The sequence below is a fragment of the Haliotis rubra genome, unplaced genomic scaffold, assembly GCF_003918875.1.
Source record: "Haliotis rubra isolate DU_JTF1 unplaced genomic scaffold, ASM391887v1 Scf281, whole genome shotgun sequence".
NCBI lineage: Eukaryota > Metazoa > Mollusca > Gastropoda > Lepetellida > Haliotidae > Haliotis > Haliotis rubra.
Genome location: NW_025766903.1, coordinates 722,336 through 745,408, shown reverse-complemented (window position 1 = coordinate 745,408; position 23,073 = coordinate 722,336). Strand labels below are relative to the sequence as shown.

The window sequence follows — 23,073 nt, the reverse complement described above, 5'->3', positions numbered from 1 at the left end:
ACAAAGCGGCGTAAAACAACTGTCTCATACTTTACTGGAAGGACATAGTGGACTCGCCGGTGGTACAAACCGGCTGGTGTCAGTTTACCCCTTAAGATGATTCGATTGTATGGGATTATGTAATGTCAAGCTTGGCTAGATAAGCCGTGTAGTTTTAACAGGTGTTAAATACGACACTGACGGTTCTAAATCATAGTTATAAGACACCTTTTTGATACGTTGTTATCTCTTGAATTTGATTGTTGTAGGACATGAATCGATGTGATAATGGGGCTTGTCTGAGTCTATACCAACAAACAGGACTTGTCTGAGTCTATACCGACAAACAGGACTTGTCCTGAATCTATACCGACTAAACAGGACTTGTCTACGTCTATACCGACCAATAAGGACTTGACTACGTCTATATACCGACAAACAGGACTTGTCCTGAGTCTATACTCGACCAACAGGACTTGTCTAAATCCATAGCGACCAACAGGACTTGTCTGGAGTCTAAACCAAGCCAACAGGGCTTGTCTGGTAAGTCTATACCACCGACCAACAGGACTTGTCTAAGTCTATATCAAGACCAACAGGGACTTGTCTAGCGAGTCGCCACCGACCAACAGGACTTGTCTAAGTCTATCACCGATCCAACAGGACTTGTGGGTGTGTCAAATGATTTACATGGACTAGTTTGTGTATTGAACGGGAGATTACAATTCCGGTTGCATTTCGCTTGTCAGGTGTCAGTAACTCCTGGATGTCGGTGAAGAAGTTTGATATGCAGCTAACCGCGTGCCGGTGCCGGGAAGACATCGCTGTAACCATGGAAGGAGAAATCACACACGATCTCGATGAGCCACGTCGTTATGGACGTTCTCATGGAGAAGAAACTGCGCAAGGAGGAGTTCGCCAAGGTGCCCTATTTCCGGTTTCTTTTTGGCTCATGGTAAGTAATGACGAGGTACTTATGTTGAAGTGCTGAAGATGAAGTAAAGCAGATTCCAAGCCGTTTTAAGGCCGATCGGTAATAAATGGCGTAAACAGCAATGTAATGATAACTAAAGGCCACTGCTTATGGACCGTGTGTGTATCACGAAGAATCATCCGCGAAGATTAGATAGCGACACTGGTGAGGATTCAGGGGAAATGTATCTAATCCTGCAGGTCGCGGGAATCCCAACACACTGAGGGGCTGAAATAGGTTGTGACGATGGGGAAACAGAGACTTTTAACAAAGTTGAGGTGTTAGAAAACAATTCCAAAAGGTGACACTATAACGTCTGCTGGTATTAGGACTTGCTAGAAAGGCAACATATTATCGATGATTTCCCGGGTAATTATGGCAATCTTATCGACGACACCACCACAAAGAATTAAAATAAAACATTTTCACATTACACCTACACTCTACAAGTAGAGTAGGGGATGCTTGAGAACACTTTTGATTGTAAACATGGCGGGTTTCTAAGTATATAAGTTGTATATAATGCCGAACAATTGGGAGAGAATATAAATACCGTTAGTGGATTTTGAAGATGTTTGCAACCGCTGGTGATGGAAAACGTATCGGCGAAGGACATGAGGCAAATTGTAAGTTGACGTTTTCGATCCAGTAATTCAGTCCAAGATTTGTTTAGTTTTTGTCTATCAGGAAGGTACCACCGTAGGAAGGGCGTTGGTAGGAAGCTGCACCGAAATACGCTGCCATATTAAATAGACCTGATAATGGACGTGGTCGGTGGGGAGGTTTATGTCGGTCGCCACAACTCGTCATGGCATCCTGTGGATGTTGAGGTGCTACGGGCAAACAGTGACGTTTCACACGTCAAAACTTCGGCCCCCTGTCCATGTCTGTGTTGTGCTTCGATGAACTGTCTATTCCGTGGACGGAGTATCCTGTTAGGACATACTTGACGTGGACGGAGTATCTGTTGGGGACATACTTGACGTGGACGGAGCTTGCTGCTTGGACATACTTGACGTGGACGGAGCTTCCGTTAGGACACACTTGACGTGGACGTAGTTTCCTGTTAGGACATACTTGACGTGGACGGAGTTTGCTGCTTGGACATACTTGACGTGGACGGAGCTGTTACAGGGACCGTACGCCAGGCGTAGGGCCAGAGTTTGCTGCTTTCGGACATCGCCGAGCACGATGGACGGAGCTTTCCTGTTAAGGACTATGCACCGGGCGGTGGACAGGAGTTTTCCATATTTGGGACTCACCGAAGGCGTGGACGGAGCTTTCTATTAGGACACACTTGACGTGGACGGAGTTTCCTGTTAGGACATACTTGACGTGGACGATTCTTCTTCATCTACTACTTGATTGAGTTTGTCTACATTAGGTAGAAGTAAAATATATAGGTGAGACGCTGGGCTGTTACCAGCGATCAAACCTCGATCTAACATGACCGAGCCGAATGTTAATGACTGACTCTTGAATGCTTGTACAAGGCGTTCATAAGGTTGAACGTCATGTGTACGTGGATACCAGGATTGAAATCGAGTGGACTAAACTTGTTGCGCAAGGTGTACCCCAGCAGCGACCCTGATGCAATCTGAATTCTCCCGCAGCCACTTTACACGGACCCATGTCGCTTCCTGAACACCTTCAAGCAGAGCGGAACGTGCCCTCCCCAGCTGACGGCTAATGGCCTCCCCACTTGCACCTGTCCCTTCAACCCAAAAGCAGTCTACCGGCCTCCCAGTTCGCACGTCACTGCCATCAATGGTGCCTGGAAATTGGTGTTAGATGATGTAGTAAGGTGGTAGCCAGTCCTTAGGGTTGATTGCCGTATCATTTTACTCAAACATGCGATGCTGAGGATCAGTTGGCCTGAGCGACGAAACACATCTATAATATCGAGAGAGATAGAAATACCCAGTTTCACGTATATATATATTGACAGTTTTCACCTAAACGAGTTTTCTTTTCTTTGGAGAGCATCGACCGAAAATGGTTTGAAAACTCGATTAACCTCCCTAATTTATCTGACGTGACAGATGTTCAATGTTTGGATATTTTGTAAATCGTTGTATAACATATCATTCCAAACCGAATTCCCGTGAATCACCGTGAACGAAAAGCCCAGTGGTCAACTTCATTGATTTATTAGCCAGGGTGTACCTAAATATCAATGTCAAGCCTTGAGTCCAGTCGGATGCGTGTTTTAGATGAGTCAAAGGAATAAAGGCAATGCCGTAATCAGAACAGTAGAGTTTCCTGTCCAGTTCAGGGAAAGTCGCTTGCCTCTTGAACACCTATTATCTTAATATTTAGTTTAAAAGGGTAACGAATGCATTCTTGGCTTTCGATGTGGCAAATCTGGTATATCTATTGGACTGAAGAACAGTTCATGGAATGTCCGAAACACTGCGACCGCAGACGCAGATGAGCATGTTCTCGGACGAGGTTATAGAACAGTTGCGTTTTAAGTTTTCATTCCATCCCTTCTTCGTTCGTTTTGTTTTGTTCTCGGACAATATGTTGCTTGCAACGCTTGCGGTACAACGCGCTTCGCAAACAACTACTGCACGAATTCCATGAATAGATATTTTATTTATATAAACGTATTTCATTATTGATACTTTGGAGATGGTGTTAAATGAGAGTGTTAGGAGATTGGTGTTGGAGAATTAGAGATTAGTGTTAGTGTTAGAATGTTAAGATGGTGGTTGCGTCGAACGGACATCTGTGTGTTAGATGTTTGATATTTTGACGTGTTTGAGATGCTTTGGTCATAATCGGACCTCCAGCAAGGTATTGAATCTCGTACGGTATCTTGCATTGTTGGGTAAATATATATAAATTACAGAATTGTAGGAAATAAAATTTGGATTCATCATTAGAATTTTTGGTTTTCCATTCCACTTTCCACCAAAAGAAACAAAATGAAATTATAAAGCACGTGATTTATATTCAGGACTAGAGTTCAAGTTATGTTAGGTTAAGGTTAGTTGCAAGGTTAGTTGCAGGTGAGTTTAGTTGCAGGTCAAGATTAGATACTGGTTAGATAAATTGGAAGGTTAGTTTACATACGGGTTGAGTTAGCTACAGTCGGATCAGATTTTACAATCATCACGTATCCAGGAAAATCAGAAGATAAAATAGCTTCCGACGATTCCGAGGGTAAAAGGTTCCGAAACCAGACCATTGCTTGACAAAATTATCGAAATTCAAAGCTCAAAAGCAAGCAAACTGAAAACTGCATTTACAAAATGTAAATTAAGTTGTAACAGTGAACAAGTTGATGTTCCTTCCGTCGGAGGTTAGAGATGAAATTGACAAGGTAAGTTCACTTCACCCTTAAGGCAGTGAATATCATGGTTGATTTGATCTGCAGGCATATTCAGATAGCCTTGACGCTGACAACAAAAAGTCAAGTCTACAAAGAACTTGCGTCCGTAAGAAGGGATTAATGAAGATGTGTTGTTAAAATGGCGCAAAAGCATATTTGAATGATGACAGATCAGATGCTGCCTACATGAAAGCAGCATACGAAACAGTAGTTTATCAATGCTATTGCATTCTCAAGATCCAGACAAAACAAAAGTATTACAATCTGATAAGAATACAAAAATGCAAACAGACGGTGAGACGATGAATTCGGGCCATAAATAAGAACGTGATGCGGGAAAACATGAGAAGAAAGTCGAATGTTTAGATGACAAAGTTGAATGTGGTTGAAAGTCTCTGAAGCACGATATGATGTTCGGCAGAAGAACGAATCCTGTCACAACACAAATGAGCTTGAGGTGTAGATATGTGGAAAGGAGCTCTAAAGAGTGTCGATACCCACATTTAATGGTGGTGATATTAAAATGTATGAGAATTGGAAAGCAGCATTTGTAGCTTGTGTGGACGGCTTATTACCCCGAACCTACAACTGTTACAGTTAAGACAATGTCTTACCGGAGAAGCATTGAAAGTGATAGCGGGTTTGGGTCATAAAAGTGGCGGCATGATGACATCGCGATAGGAGAACGTCTTGGACGCAAATATGGTGGCAAAAGACGTAACATTGCTTTGAAGTTAAAAGGGGTTACAAAGTTCAAAACCAATTAGGGGCAGGTAATGCCAGGGACTTAGGAGAGAGTTTGGCAGGTGACTTGCTTGATATTTTAGTGGCAAACCTTAAGAATCGAATAAGAGATTCAAGAAGAGTTGGGTGATGGGACCTTATACTTTCACAATTACCTAAAAAATTAGCAGAATCCATGGTAATACAACCAATATCAGAGGTGGATTTTTGAGACCCAGAGACGAAGAATCTGTTGAAGTCCTTAGGGAATGGATTCTGGCAAGAATCGCGGAGTTTCAGGTCATTGCCAGTGAAGCTCATAAATGGGGTTTAACGCTGAAAAGCAGAGGTCGCTATGAACGTAAAACATCGGGAGTAAAAATGGGACTTTCTTTTGGCAATAAAGAGAATAAAAGTCAAGTGGGTCCATGTCAAATGTGCCCGGAGTTACCTCCTTGAGATGTCGAAGTGCACAAAGTTCAAAGCATTGAGCGTTAGTAGGAGGTGGGAGGTTGCAAAAGATGTTGAATCTTTTAGCACCGTTCTAATCTAGGCTCCGAACTCACTGTGGTAGGAGTTGCGCTAGGTTTTAGTAGAATGTGGGATAGGTGGTTGTTCAGCAAAATCACAATCGCTTGCTTGACTACTGATAGGAAGAAGTAGGGACTGGACAGATGGTTGCAAAAGTCGCTCCCTGAATCCAGTAGATGAAACAACAAACAACCAACAAGTGTCTACTTCTAGGTGTGACATGTCATACACAGCATTGGAGAACTGTCTAGTAGTTGCTCACAAATGGACATCGCGGGATTACAGTCAATGCTCTCTTAGATGATGCAAGTACGCATGACATACATAAATGAAGATATAGCTGCAGAGACTTGGGTTACAAGGACACATTATCAAGAAGGTGTGGTAGATGTTCTTAAACTAGGTAGAAAGGGAAGTTTTGAATCAGCGACTGTTAATTTTGTGTCTCAGCGTGATTGAGTTTTCAGTTGATGGATCAATGTCAGCTCTTTACAAGCAATGAAGTTTTACTGGCAAAAATGCAAGTAGTAGACTGGGGAGAAACATGGACATAAATGGAAACATTTGAATCGCATCAAATTTCCAAAACTTGGTTCTCGTACTGTGGTTGATGATGTCTCGTAGGCACTTCGGACTACATTGACCTATAATATGAAGAGTAGGTGGTGGTCAAGGGAGAACCTATTACGAGGGCTTCTGGCTAACCTCTTGGGTGGACATGTGCATAGGATGTGTTCATGGTGCAAAATGAAAAACATTTGCAAATACATTTTTCATTGATAAACAACAATAGGACAGAATTGCAGAATCTAAAACGCATTGGTGCACAGGTTCTGGGAAGTAGAGAACGTTTCGTGTAGCACACATGGATTGACTACAATGATGATGAATTGTCTGCAGTTGAAAAGTTCATGGGCACTTCAGTACAACAATGGTCACTACCAAGTGGGAGTATACCTTGGAGATATGACTACACAGATGTTACCAGATAACTATAAGATGGCTGTCAATCGATGTATAGCACTGAAAGAAACTGTCCAGAAGGACAAAGAGATGGCTGGGCTGTATACAGTTCTAGACCAATATATTGCAAAAGGGATACATTCATGGAGTATCGTCATTGGAAAATGGTAAATGGTTTCTACCTCATTTTCCAGTAGTTCTGCATCGAACAGAGCTACAACCAAAGTACGCATTGTATTCGATGCTTCTGCAAAGCGTCAGGGTGTTTCACTCAATGACATAATACATCAAGGACCGAAGTTGCAGAATGATCTTTTTGAAATCTTGCTGCGATTTGGGAAGCTTAACCCATAGTTAACTTGTCTTTGTGACATCTCGGAGATGTACCTACAAATTGAAGTGAAACCTGAAGATTGTAAATACCACAGGTTTCTGTGGCGGATCCATGAATTCAAATGAAGAACCACAGGTGTATGAGTTTAACAAGATTGTTGTTCGGTTTGAATTGTTCACTCATTCTTAGCGCAATACATTTCACAAGAACATGCAAAAGCACATCAGAATGAATATCCACTTGCTGTTGAGGACTGTAGTAAGCTTCCACCTATATGGACGATAATTATGGATTCAGTAGAAGATGACATGACTGGGATAGAGCCAGCTGTACAATCAGCTGAGTGAGCTATAAGCGCACAAACAAGGTATGAACGCTAGAAAATGGCTGACTAGAATTCCGTGGATATCATCCTGATGGAATCCCGTTAAAATCTAGGGCACAGAATATTGGTAAACATAAACAAAATGAATTGCCTTCAGTGAAAACACTAGGTCTTAGTGTGGATTGCAAATGATGATGAGTTCATAGTTTCTGTATGAATGTTCCTACAGAAGACATTGTGAGAATGACCAAACGAAATGCGCTCTCAATTGAGATTGGTAAGGATCTTTTGATCCGCTTGATTCCTCTTGACACCTTTTCACCATTGTGGGGAAATTGATGATTCAAGAGATATGGATATCAGGTTTCGGATGGGATGAAGAGCTTGATCCAGAACTGAATCATAGAACTTTTAAAATGGGTAAATGAGGTTAAAGAGTTATGCAATATCAGAGTAACCACGGTGCTTTGAGAATCAAATTCCTGAAAATAGAAAACAAAAACATTTCATGTATTTTGCAGATGCATCAACAAGATGCATATGGAGGCAACAATATATGCAGTCTATAACTTACCAGAGTGGGAAGTGGTCAGTCGTTTGGTGCCTCCAAAAAGCAGGGTTGCTCCTCTTCAATCTCGTAAGCATTCCAAAGAATGGAACTGATGGCAGCAGTCGCAGGGTAGAAATTGCTTTGTTGCTTCAGCAAAGGTATTAGAAATGTCCACTGTCAACACATATTTTGGTGTGACAGTTTGAATGTGTTATGTTGGATAAAAAGCCAGAGTAGAAATTACAAAGTCTTTTGTGGCAAATCGCAGTGGTTATATCCAGGAGAACACACCAGTTCCTTATCCAGTGGAAATATGTTCCATCTCGGTTTGAAATCCTGCAGGTATACTTTACCAGGGTACATCAGTGAAGAACAGCTGATGTAGCATGGCTGACAGGACTGTGCGCATTTCTGAAACTCACAGAAAGTGAATGAAATTGAGAACAAGCCGTTTGGATTTCAAAGTGATAGTGCAACTTCAGAAAATGAAGAAGCTGTCCAGAAAAGAGGGAAGTTGTTACACTAATGTCTGAAGGTGAGGATTACGTAGCGTCTTCTATCCTTCCAGATACTCTGACTGGAAGAGGTTGACTAGAATAATATGTGCTTGCAGCATGCAGATTTCAGGACCAATGCATCGTATTGCACCAAGAATACGGCACATGGGTAATTTGGAAGTTGACGAAATCGAAGATGCTGAAATGAGAATCAATCGATCCAGACGCAACAGGAGTTTGCAAAAGAGTTTTCTCGCACTACAAAAAGAAAGCAACTTCCAAAGACAGACAGCAAACTCATTGGACTTCAGCCAATAATCGATGAAGAGGGACTAATTAGGGTACGGTGGCAGACTGAGATATGCTGACTGCTTGTCTTGGGAACACGAGTTCCAATAATCTTCCCTCATGGAGAACTGGGTCTAGGAAACTTGTTGAAACATTACCACGAAGCTGGTAAACATGCAGTAGGTACTAATCAAACTTTCAGCTGCTCTATCCTCAAGATACTGGGTCATTGCTGCTCGGGAAGAGATTCGAGCATGGGAGACAGAATGTGCCTTTTGTCGGAGACAAAAGCTCAACCGAGACCTCGAATTAGCGGCTCCACTTCCAAAGCTGAGAGTTAGCTATTCACTGAGAACATTTACTCATGTTGGAGTGGACTATGCAGGGCCTTTTGCAGACTATCCAAGGGAGGTCAAAGAAAGAGACAAAACGACATTTGTGTCTTTCACGTGTATGTCCACTAGGGCTGTACATCTGGAAACATGTCATATGGTCTCGATAGTGACTCGTTTTTGAATGCTTTCTTCCGCATGACAAATAGACGAGGAATGCCAAAGAAGTCGTATCCGATAACAGAGCTTAACTTTGTAAGAGCTGTGAAGGAATTGAGAGAGTCTGGTTGAACAACTTGATTGCAACTTCGAGATCATCGCGGCTAATGTGAGAGTCGTCTGGAGATTCAACCCTCCTCATACCACATTTTGGTGGTGTATTTGAAATACATGGTGGAAGTCAGCTAAAAGAGAGCTATCTTTTGCCATTCACGGGTACAAAGGCGATGTCACGGGATGAGAAGAGCTAACAACAGCATTTACTGCCGCAGAAGCACTCATAAATTATCGTCCCCTCACTTATCAAAGTGCTAACTGCTAAAGATGATGTACCGTTAACCCCAAATATTCTTATGCATGCGAGCCAGAGTCAGTGGAACGGTTGCTCCCAGGAGCTCAAGGCGGTGGTGAGTCACTACGCCATACCACCAACCCCAGAAAACGATGGAGACGAATACAGGAACTGATGAGGGGCACTTCTGAGGAAGGTGGTTGAGGGAGCTACCACCAACCTCTTCAAGTCAGGGAAAGAAGTGGAGAGAGGCTAACCGCAATCTGAAGGTGCAATGATGGCGTCATCGTAGTTTCACCAGATTCTCCACGTGGAAGCTGGCCTTTGGGAGAATCGTCAACACATATCCAGGCGAGGGATGGACGCCATGTCCTCGAGGGTACAAGTAAAGATGGGGAGAGAAAACTTACGCTGATGAGACCTGTGATGAAGGTATGTCCACTCGGAGTGGAACGCGGAGGAGGATGACTTGAGAAGAACATTAAGCAGGATCAGTCATGTGGAGGTTCCGGGCGAGATATGTTCATGCAAAGCAGTGGGAACGGGATCGTCGCCGTCTTGAACATGGATCGTTCAGTCTGGAGGATGGATCGCTTCGTCGTTCGTCTGGAAGATGGATCGTTCGTCGTCTGGAGGATGGATCGCTCGTCTGGAGCATGGATCGTCGGAGGAGGATTGAATTTGGAAGATTTTGGAAGATTCGAATTAGGATGTACCAAATGACTATTTTCGAGGGTCAAGAAACAGGATGTGTTGTTTATTGAAATGTGCATTTTTCATTTTGGTGATTCATGATTCATGGATATCAGCAGAACATAATGATGAACAGGGGAGTCTATCATGGAGAGGAAATGGACTCGAAGAACAAGTTCATGGAATGTCCGGAAACACTGCGACCGGGCGGACACCAGATAGAGCATAATTTCTCGGATGAGGGTTATAGAACAGTTGCGTTTGGGATTGTTTCAGTTATGCTATGGATGTTTTGTTTTGTTCCTCGGACAATGTGTTGTACATGTGCGCGAACAACAACGCTTCGCAGAAAGCAACTACTACACGAGATTCCATGAATGAATGTTTTGTTGGCATAAACGTATTTCGTGATACTTTTGGAGATGGTGTTAAATGAGAGTGCTTAGGAGATTGGTGTTGGAGAATTCAGGAGATTAGTGTTAGAATTGTTAGATTGGTTGCGTCGAACGGACCTTCTGTGTGGTAGATGTTTGATACCTTTGACGTGTTTGAGATGCTTTGGTCATAATCGGACCTCTGCGCGGGCGTGAATCCTTTTCGTACAGTATCTTGCATTCGTTAGTGTATATATAAATTTTACAATTGTGGGGAAATAGAATTTTGGATTAAATAATTAGAATTTTTGTTTTCATTCCACCGCAAAACATCTATCATTGAAGTGATCCTGTATAATGACAATGTAGCGTGGAGATGGATATGCACCTGGACGAGTCTAATGTTTGCTGTGGTACACGTCTTGACATTCCGCATCGGCTTTAAACTGTCCTCTATGCATTGGAATCTAAAGAGGGGTGAAGGATATCATGCAGATTCTGGTCCCCAGGTCGGCGACACATAAAGTATCCACCAGCCCTCGAGTGTTTCGTGTAAGCAAGCGACAAACAGCAGTCCATAATTATAAAAGGTAGAGTCCCGAGCTACATATCCGACTTCATCATCAGCCTGACCTGTCGGGAACACTAGCAGTTATGATGCAGAGTGTTCAGTGGTGGAGCCAAAGCAGATAATTATGTTATCGTTGGTATGTACGACCATATTTGCAGAATTTCGTATTGCATTGTGGGCTTCTGTATCTCAAAGCAACCAATCAATGATGCTAAGGACACAACTGTAAACAGCTTTACAACTCTTGTTGAAACATTTTCAAACAAATAATGGAACAATATGATAATATTAGTAAAGACAATCCAGATGCAATTTCTCATGCATCTTGTAGTAATAGTAATAGTCCACTTTTATGGCGCTCATATCCAGGCACATTGCTTATAGCTCACGGTACTACGTACATTACTATATCAGGTCATAGGACACTATCATACTTTTCGATACTTTTTCAACTCCCTGGAGACAAACAGCCATGCTGCCTGTTTGGCACAATGAACTAAACCCTCACATTGCCAGCACATCCTCACGGGTACCTGAGGACAATGTGCATCTACGTATCTTGTCCAAGAATACAACACGCAATGTGCCCACCTTTGGGATCCGAACCTAGGTGCCTCCATCGGGGATCGAACCCGGGCCTTCAGCGTGATAGGCAGATTGCCTACCACTCGCACCATTGTGCTTCCATCTTGTCAAGTCAGGAGGAGAACCCTGGAGGTACTGCGGTAAATAGCACAACAGACGTAATCACGCCCAGCGCCTCAACTGGCATACCAGAGACGTCACAAAGTGTTCATTGAGTCACGAAGTGTTCATTGGGTCACGAAGTGTTCATTGGGTCACGAAGTGTTCATTGAAGTCACTGAAGTGTTCATTGAGTCACGAAGGAGATAAGACAAGCAATCCGTGATCACAGTTAGAACAAAGGGACCGATTCTGATACTCTATCCAGTAAGCTACATGTAATACGAATTCCCAAGGACAGCAACTTCTGATTCGTTATAACAGTATTTGTAATGACGAAATGCTACTTCAAAACCGAGACAATATATGTGCCAGTTTGTGGTAGGTAAAACAGTTCGCTATATCCGTCAGTTCGTTATAAGCGTTTTGGCTCTTTAGACGCAGTGCTCTGTACAATACGTTCCTCAGAGGTGTCGACGTTATGTATTGGACACCAAACATACCACAAACATCCCTGCCACGAACAAAGCGACACCACCTGATACACGAGCAGTGGAGAAGTTGCACATTTGACGCCCGGTAACCATGCATGTGTCATAGATACCGCACACATACCTGGGTCTCTTCTTGAAGAGACCCGTGACGATCCAGGGTAGAATAGGTCTTCAGCAACCCATGTGCTTGCCATAAAAAGGCGACTATCTTGTCGTAAGAGGCGACTAACTTGGGATCGGATTGGTCAGTTTCGCTGACTTGGTTGACACAATGTCATCGGTTCCCAATTGCGCAGATCGATGCTCATGCTGTTGATCCATGGATTGTCTGGTCAGACTCGATTATTTTACAGACCACCGCCGCCATATAGCTGGAATATTGCTGGAGTGCGGCGTAAAACTAAACTCACTCACTCACTCACTCCTGAAGAGAAAAAAAGGCACGATATAGGTTTACAATCCAGGGCCACCTGACCATAGGATTCACATATCGGCGTTGTGTATATCTAAAGTATAGGTTGTACAATCCTGGGCCGCCCTGACCTTGGGTTTCACATATCGGCGTTGTGTATATACAAGTATAGGTTGTACAATCCTGGGCCACCTGACCATGGGATTCACATATCCGGCGTTGTGTATATACAAGTATGGGTTGTACAATCCTGGGCCGCCTGACCATGGGATTCACATATCGGCGTTGTGTATATACAAATATAAGGTTGTACAATCCTGGGCCGCCTGACCATGGGATTCACATATCGGCGCTGTGTATATACAAGTATAGGTTGTACAATCCTGGGCCACCTGACCATGGGATTCACATATCGGCGTTGTGTATATACAAGTATAGGTTGTACAATCCAGGGCCGCCTGACCATGGGATTCACATATCGGCGTTGTGTATATACAAGTATAGGTTATTACAATCCAGGGCTGCCTGACCATGGGATTCACATATCGGCGTTGTGTATATACAAGTATAGGTTGTACAATCCTGGGCCACCTGACCATGGGATTCACATATCGGCGTTGTGTATATACAAGTATAGGTTGTACAATCCTGGGCCACCTGACCATGGGATTCACATATCGGCGTTGTGTATATACAAGTATAGGTTGTACAATCAGGGCCGCCTGACCATCATGGGATTCACATATCGGCGTTGTATATATAACACAAGTATAGAGGAAGAGCTTTATTCAGTATTTATGGCCATGACCAAAAGTACAATTCAATAAAGCAAAATATAGCACATGGTCAGGCGAACAATTTACAATTGATACAGGTAAATATAGTTTAAGATAAATTGCAATATTGTTTAGGAGTTTTACATTCTTTGTTGAAAGCAGCTGAGTAAACTTTGATCTGGTTGGAATTATAATATAAAATCAGTAATGTACAAAGAGCGTTGTGAATAAAATGGACATACGAATAAGAAATGATACTCATCTTGTATCAAATTACAATTACAATTATCACATTTAGTGTAATCAGCATTTACCATATTAAAACGGTTGTGTTGAATTTTAAGTTTAGTACTCATGCATCTGAATTTAAATAAAACTCGTAAGAGATCTTTATCATAGCAAAACTCTGATATATATTTTTCCGGTTCAAGTACAGATTTTATATGACGAGTAATGATTTAAGAATGATGAAGAAGTGATTTTTGCATACCAAATCTGTATATCTATATCTTTACATCTCTGTTTAAAACACTTATAAAACTTGTTACATCTCCACAATCTTGCGATAACCACACAAAGAAAATCCAGAGTGAAATAAAAGTAAACGTACATGGGATGCCAATGGCGACCACCATTGTCGCCGAATGGTTTTAACATTTCATAGCATGCCTTTAGAATACGATAACTTTCCATATTTAGGAGTCTACACCAGTACTTTATACAACGGGTGAAATACTGTACACAAAGATAGCTTCTACCTGTTTCACATAGTACAATATTTGATGATACAGTTTGCTAACACGAAGATATATTTTGAAATAATAACTTTGTATTTTTTCAATGTTTTGACGATAGGTAAATAGAGAATACTACACGAGGTCTCATTACATACGAATTATACGAAACGAGTGTCCTTCCCATGGTATCTTACCGAGCGAAAGCGAGGTCAGATTTATATAGGAAGATCACAGTTTCGTATAATTCGTATGTAATGAGACCTGAGGTCAATATTTATTTATTACCCACGTCTTACATGCTTTAAATTGACAAAATAACGTAGTTTTGTTAATATTTTGGTTTCAAACCAGAAACCGGTTTCATAAAGAGGTTGCGGAAGAGTTTTGTACTGTAGTACAATATTTGCATGACGTCACTGTAATGACGTCACTGACTTATTAACCGACGTCACGATGCATGTCAGTTGTCATCGCCTCGTACAGCCTCCACCCCGTTTCTTGGTTTGCAGTTGCTTCATTCGGCTAACATCACTGGTGGAAACATTGCGTTTACGTTTTTCGACGGGTTTAATGTCTCAGTTCGACTCACAATTAAACAGCGACACGACAAAGTTCGCGATGTTTACATTCCCACAATGCATTTAGTTGTAGAATGAATGGATCCACGTGTTTGTTATGAATGAAAAAATAGTTACGTCAGAATGTGACCTAATTGAGAGGTCATCGGTTATCCAATCAAATCGTTAGAATCTCAGGTCAAAGTCGTTACGACACAGGTCAACGCGATACGACACTCGTGTGACGTACGAGATTAGTATGCAACTACCCATACGTTGACCACGTGGGTAATAAAACCCCATATTTCTGCACCATAAAGCAACATCGGTGCAATTTTGCTATCAAATATAGTACATGCCTCATTCAAAGAGATATTTTGATAAGTTCTGAAAAGAGAACATATCGGAAATGAAGCCTTCCTGGCTTGTAAAGCTAATGTTTCACATGCTTTAGACCAGTACAATTTTGATGTGAAAACAATGCCAAGATATTTATAATGAGATAAAACCTTCATGTTTGTACCATTATAAAGCCATTTTCGTTATTTCGAAGATAGCCACCATTCCTGAGAAAACAATAATGCAGGATTTATCTAAGTTAACTTCTAGACCCCATTTGTTACAAAATGATTTTAATGTATCCATTTTTTTTTGTAAACCTATTACTGTGTCTTCAATGAGAGTGACGTCATCTGCGAATAACAATAAAAAGTATATCATTCATACCATTTTTCACAAAATATTCCACGTAGGCCACATGCATTCATTTCATCTACTAATTCGTTGATAAAGAAAATGAACAGAACAGGACTGAGAATACATCCTTGTCATAGTCCAGATGTTGTCGAGAATACTTTGTTCGTACACTAGATATTTTCACACAAATTAGATACCTTTTATCATACACATGTTTTGAGGATTCGTATTATTTTCCCATGTATACCTTTGGAGATAAGAGCATATGAAAGCTTGTTTCTGTTTATTTAATCAGAGGCCTTCCGACAGTCAATGAAAGCTGCGTAAAACCGATGTTTACGTTTTCTTAAATACTTTTGGCATAGAGCTTGCAGAACGAACATATTATCAGGTGATGAGTAATCGAGCCTACATCCTGCCTGACATTCATGCAATATATCGTTTAAATCTAACCAGATACGGATTCTGACTTCGAGGCTAGAAGTGAATATTTTCCTTTACATTCAACAAAGAGATTCCACGATAGTTATTTGGTTCATGAGTGCTTCCTTTTTATATAGAGTGAATGATCAAGCCAACATTCCAGATATCAGGAAAAATGCCGCATGTTTGAAGAATTCGGGTGGTGTTCCATCAATACCTGGGAGTTTACCAGATTTTAACACTTTGATTGCATTTTCTATTTCTGTTCTGAACAATTGGTGCAGATAAAGTCAGTATTGTTACAGTCCGCACAGTAATCATGCTGTGTCAAAATGCGTCAACATTCTCATTGAACTCAACATTTGTTTCCCGACACGTCGGGTTTAACAAGTTCTTAAAGATGTCACCCACTTATCTGCCGTAATTGTGTTATTTTCATTACAATTGCTCATTACAGATTTTATCTTATGCCAGAACTTCTTACAGTCACCACTTTTAGCTGCACTCTGAATCTCATCAGCAATACCACCGTTAAACATGTACTATAGTTGTGATGTGTACTACAGTTTTGATGTGTACTATAGCTATGACGTGTACTATAGTTATGACGTATACTATAGTTATGACGTGTACTATAGTTGTGACGTGTACTATAGTTGTGACGGCAGTGTATAGATTAAGACGTATTGCTATAGTTATGCCGTGCACTATAGTTGTGACGTGTACTATAGTTTTGATGTGTACTATAGCTATGACGTGTACTATATTTATGACGTGTACTATTGTTATGACGTGTGCTACAGTTGTGACGTTTACTATAGGTATGACGTGTGTTATAGTTATGATGTGTGCTATAGTTATGACGTGTGCTATAGTTATGATGTGTACTGTAGTGATGACGTGTGCTATAGTTATGACGTGTACTATAGTTGTGACGTGTACTATAGTTATGACGTGTGCTACAGTTGTGACGTTTACTATAGGTATGACGTGTGTTATAGTTATCGACTCGATCAGGCAATTCTCCGAGTATGGACCCAAGTGCGTATGACCTTCATCGACCGGCTAATTGATTCCATGTACAGACGATGCAAAGATTTCATCGATCCCCATAGAGGCCACACACGATACTGACTTTGGGGTATCTTAATTGTACCATTTTGGGGGATTTTGTTTGTATGAACTCTAAATGTGTTTTCCCGAAAATGTGTTAACCATAACTGTCAAGTTTGAACTCAATCCTCTGTTTTAAGTGAGTGAGTGAGTGAGTTACAATTTAAAGTCACTTTGGCAATATTTCAGCCATGTCGTGACTAAAATAACATATATATTTACAATAATCAAAGGAAGAGTATAAAATCCTGTCAACGAAGGACAGTAAAACAACTAGAATATCACAGATATATGTAAAGCTAGTAACTGAACCTAAAACACGTTTTAACACAATGTAAAAATAGGCTATAGATCACCAGCAATTGAAGGTAGTTCATCATACTAGGGACCATGGGGACTTACAGTACCTTTGCTACCTGCATGGACCCGAGCTGGATTTAAACCATCCCTTCAGCCGCTGGAGATTGTAAGAAAAATTTAGCCGGAAGTTAAACAAAAATACTACGATTAAAATGTGGTAAATTTATATTTTACCTTGAAAATTATGGGACTTACTTACCCTCTCAGGAGGACAATAATTTTACAGTACTTTAACCCCCTTTGAGGGTACAGCCACTAACAATCTAAGTTACTCATCTAAACTACCAATAATAAAATACCAATCTATTTACAAACTATTCATCAAAATTTATCTAGCAATTCTATTTCTTTTAAGAATTCAATGATTAAATGATAATTAACACTAAAAAGATCGTTCACTGTTTTGACATTAAAATATTTATCCCTTGTGATAGCAAAATAAATACAGTCAATCAAGACATGCTTGACCGTGATTCTTTCATCACAAGAGATACAAAACGGAGGATCCTCACCTTTTAACAGGTATTCATGAGTATACCTTGTGTGGCCAATGCGACATCGTCGCATCATGACCTCTTCAAATCTGGACTGACAGCCCAAGTAGGTGTAACCAATATAGGGTTTTATTTCATGTAATTTATCAATATCTACTTGGGTGTCCCACTTCTTCTGCATTAGATCACGGATGTAAGTTCTAATGCTAGCTTTGTAATCAGAGTATGGAATAAGAAGTGGTGTCACAGATTTGTTGAGTGCTGCCTTGGCAGCAAGATCGGCCATTGTTTTCCCAGAAATGCCAACGTGGCTGGGTAACCAACAAAAGACGATGTCGCTTTGGCCAGTTGCAAGATCAGTATACAATTCAATTATTTCAATTAAAAGTGGATGTTTACAAGAATTTTTTTTAATAGCCTGAAGACAAGAAAGAGAATCTGAAAATATGATGTATTGTTTATATTTGGGGTGCTTATTAATGTATTTAAGAGCTTTTAATATGGCGTTAGCTTCTGCTGTGAAAATACAGCTGTTATTGGGCATTCGAGAAGATATTGGTTTTGGATCTCCAAGATGCTGACACCAGGGATACAGGGGTGTTAGATTTCAGAGATTATGACGTGAACAGCTGTATTTGCCTACCAATTCAACGCCAAACTGGTTCGGAAATTGGACAAGAAATTCGAGACATACATTATTTAGAGGTCAACATCACTAGATTGGCCCATGAGCCACCGCCTTCTGGCATAGGACTCTAGGCAATATAGTATAATAAAAACATTATACAATAGAAATCGAAGTTACCAATACCCAATAACAAGTTCAATGTGCAAAAATAGTCACCATGCAGAGGGCTTGGCGTGACCAGCCGATTGATAGAACCGGGCCAGTTCTACCACCCGTCTAGGTGAAGTAAGGGCCAAAGTGGTGTGTTGGGCAAAAGGAACACGGTTCCAGGATCCTATTGCCCTCAACCACCAGAATCCAGTCCTCCACCGACACAGGGTCGCAACCCACGGCGAACGGGTTGGTGGACCAAATATACCCCCGGGTCCACAACGGGGGATTGAAGAGCGCTAAGCGTTACCCAGCACCCACCACGAGGAGGTGGCTCTTCACGGGTGCCTCCTCTGTTTTGATTGTTCATTAGAGTGAATGAAAGTGTGTGCTTTAAACATCGCACTGTACCTATTGTTTCATCCAATTTAGTATACTGAGCAAATATTAGCTTTTCTTATGAGAGATGCTACCGTTAGTGTCAATCAGAAGAAGTATTTAAAGCGTTTTGATAGCAACTGCTAATCATTAGGCTTATACAGCGTTTAGCAAATGAACACATTTTGATGTTTTTACAGAGGTAAGAGTCTGGTACTCTTGAATGTGGATTAGGAGATAAACGTACTGTGTTTGGAAATTAGATGAATGTTAGACCGAATTGATAGTCTCTAAAAGTTTTATTTGAAGCTAACGCACAGCGCAACGGTTTGAAATGGCGGACGAGCCAATGTTTACATTTTGAGAAAGGTTGAAATTTGAAGTGACAGTGGAAAATACTTGACAGACTGTCGAATCTGAACCCTACAGAATCGAAGAATAGATCCTTTTCTGATCGACCTACGACCTGTAACTCATCAAAGAGTGTTGATTTTTATAACCGGCGAGTGTCGATCATGATTTCACGTACCTGCCTCCATCCCCGCATGCGACGAAAGTGTGACAGTGCTGCTTTGTGTACATGCCACTAACTTGGGATTCCTTGGAACATTGTTTTCATCATTTGGGACTGGACTGTGTCCAAGCTTTTATTAAAGTGTACGAACATAGATCACCAGCAGTGACAGCCTTGCAGGAAGCTGACAGAGAGCAGAATTCTGGTGGTTCAATTTTTGACATTTTTTTGTATGATTTATACACGTATTTTTGCCAAGACTGGCGTTTAGATTGCTTGAGGGTGCGGCGGGCCTTAGCATTTGATATCTTGAATCTATTTAAATTATAGACCGTGGGGTGGTTTCGGAAATACTTTTCTGCCTTTTTCCTTGCTTTTCTAGCTTGTTTTCACTCGTCAGTATACCATGGGTTTCGTATACGTGGATTTGTAGAGGATTTAGAAATGCATTCATCAGCAACTTCCTTCAATTTGTCCGAAAGGATCTGGATAGGGTAACAAACACCCAAAATCAATTCAGGTATTAATGTAGTTTTACATAATGCCTCAAACAAAGACCAATTGGCCTTTGTAAAAGTATATCTTGTTGAAGGTTAAACATCATCAGGGTGAACTGGTGTTAGTATAGTTGGAAAATGGTCGCTTCCACAGAGGCCACTATGAACCGACCATTTGAATCAATAAGGGACAAATCAAGTGAGGAGTATGTGCCAGTAGCAGGGTGTAAATAAGTATGGGAATCATCATTTGAAATACATATATCAGTATTCGTCATAAAATCCTCAAGAACTGTGCCCTTAGTGTTCGTTTGTGTACCGCCCCAAAGCGGATTGTGACCATTGAGATCGCCCATGATGATACATGGTTTAGGTAATTGATCATACAAAGCTTGGAGATCAGGCTGTTGAAGAACAAAATAAGGTGGAATATACAAAGAGCACAATGTAAACACAATGTGCAATGCAATTCGCACAGCAACAGCTTGAAGGTTGACATTCAGCGAGACAGGGCTGTGAATCACTCCTACCATCACTAAAATAGATGAGCCTTCAGTAGCCCTTACCTATGGAAACCCCAGGGGGAGAAAAACAATGGTACGAGCTGTAGTGACGTAAACTAATTGCATCTGTCTCCTTCAAATACGTTTCTTGAAGGCAAAAAGCTGAAGGTTTCAGTTCCTGGACCAATAACTGTAAATCATTTAAATTTGTCCTAAATCCTCTACAATTCCATTGAATCAGTGTTTGGGAATGATTCATCTCTTAGGCGGATTGATTGGAGATCTACCTCGCCCATTTCTTTTAGGCGAAGAACTTTTAGTTCTACGGTGGATGTTTTCTGAGACATCCATCTCTTCTAATGATCCATACTTATTGTACAGTTTGATCATCTGAACCTTTAGATTGTCTACCAGTTTGATTAGTACGAGAAGATGTTGAGTCTGTTTTAGATCTTGCTTTAACAGTTTGGCCTTCTCCAGAAGGGAGATGAAAAGGAAAACAGGTACGTATTTGTGTTGATTGTTTCAGTACCTTGACGCCTGGTGAACCTTTCACAAATGTAACACTTTGGTCCCTCATTTCGTAAACAATATCAAGTTCTGACATATCATTGAATAGTCTATCCCGATCTCTAATAATTCCTCTGCTAGAATTGAGAGATCTGTGAGGAGATACACTGACAGGGAGTCCGACAAATTCATCAATTGACAAGTTTGATGCTTGTTGTCGTTTGGCACATTCAATGAGAATTGATCCAGTTCTCAACCGTTTGATGTTTTTAACATCCCCCGCGATTCCGTGAATGCCCTTAGCAACAACAAAAGGGTTAAGTTTAATTGGGGTTTTGTCAGGTGTTTCCATCACCAAGAATCGTGGCCAGTATTCAACTGATTTTGAAATCCGTTTGATATCGTCCGTTCCAGGATCATTTTCGAGCGTACGTTTGGACTTTTTAAGGGGAGTTTGGAAAGCCATGTTTGTGTGATTAAAGTTTCATCATCCTTACTCCCCACCCGCCCCCGAGTGCCAACGAGGGTAGTATCTAATGCTTGTGGATGTCCAACAGACAGATACCAGGGATATAATGATGATATACACCAGTAGTAAGTTCTACCAGTTTGGCCAATGAGCCACCGCCTTCTGGCACCAGCATCTAGGCGAATTTGTTCAACTTTGAAAATCCATCTAACACGTAATGTTTACAAAAAACACACAGATCAATAATATTTCCAAAACAACTAAGCCAAATAATTACAGAGCAATGAAAATTAGGTGCTCAGGGCTCGGCATGACCAGGCGATTGATAGAACCGGGCCAGTTCTACCACCCGTCAAGGTGAAGTAAGGGGCGATGTGATGTATTGGGCAAAAGGAACACAGTGTGTGTGTGTGTGTGTGTGTGTGTGTGGTTTTGTTTTGAAGAGCGTTTAGCGTTACCCAGCACCCACCACGAGGAGGTGGCTCTTTACGGGTGCCACGGACAGACAGACAGACAGTATTTATTCAGTATAGAGGCCCTCGCCCATAATACAATCAGACTGACATTGTGTTTAGTGGGTGCGCAAAACAACTTTGCATCTCTATGTCCTGGAGTTTATCAATTTCAGTACATGGTATAAGTATAGGCCAACGATGTATATGACCGCATCAGTTTTGCTTTGCAAAATATTTACGACAGAGTAATGAGTAACTGGTTCTTTAGTGACCTTTGTTATATCCCAGTATTTCTTTCTAAGTATATCATAGGCATTACAGATAAGTAGTACATGATATTCATTTGCTATATAATGCTGGCGTCTGTCTTTACATAAAGGGCATAGCCTTTCGTTATATTCAATTCCTTTATACCTGCCACATTCAACAGCCGTATTAATATTACTGCATCTAAACCTTGATATAGCAATTCTTAAATGCATAGGTATATCACAACACAAATATCTTTCCTTTTTGAACTCCTTGTAAAATATACATTTAGGAGATTCACTAATTGATGAGAACCAAAACTGTTTTAAGTTATCACCTAGCCTTAGCTTTAATAGATACACAAAATATTCCACATTTCCAATTTCTTGGCTTAGCCAAGCATAACTAAATCCATATTGAAACAGGATGTGCCTAAATTTTGTTACCCAGGTATTATAGCCTAAGCTATCTAGTGATCTTAACATTAAATAACATTGATGTGGGAGTCTAATTTGTGGCATATGTATGTCTTCACCAGAATGTGATCACTCTTGACATGTACAAATACTGCAATGGGGAGTCTGCCACACTGTCCAGGAACTATTGATACCATTTAATGTAGTTTTTTTTCACCCTTAAATATTGTTTACAAAATTAAATTTGCACAGCCTCTATAAGTTTGGAGTGACATGTTCCCCAGATTTCAGAGCCATAACAAAGAATAGGCACATCCATTGCATCAAACATATTAAGTAGATCAGTACAAACTATGTTACCAATTTTCCTCTGGAAACCATTTAAAGACATAATAGCTTTAGAGGTCCGAGATGCAAGACATGTCTGGGCTTGTACTCCAGGCAACCTTGGTTGTGAAAAATAATCCATTATAGAACCATTTCTCATAATGACGAAGAGGCCCCCATTTCTAAAGACAATAATCTTGGTTTTGTTTAAGTTAGCTTTCACCCCTGTACTATTACAAAAGCTTTCTAA

At 40.9% G+C, this 23,073-nt stretch overlaps 1 long non-coding RNA gene across 1 annotated transcript in view; it reads right to left on the bottom strand.

The window, feature by feature from the left end:
* LOC124281262 overlaps nucleotides 1-13,964 on the bottom strand; it is a 23,245-nt gene extending 9,281 nt beyond the window's left edge. The window contains exons 1-2 of the long non-coding RNA XR_006899885.1: nucleotides 13,889-13,964; nucleotides 10,805-10,808 (exon numbers count right to left, since the gene is read on the bottom strand). This is a non-coding gene — a long non-coding RNA (uncharacterized LOC124281262). The remainder of the gene's footprint in view (nucleotides 1-10,804; nucleotides 10,809-13,888) is intronic.
* Nucleotides 13,965-23,073: the final 9,109 nt, after the last annotated feature.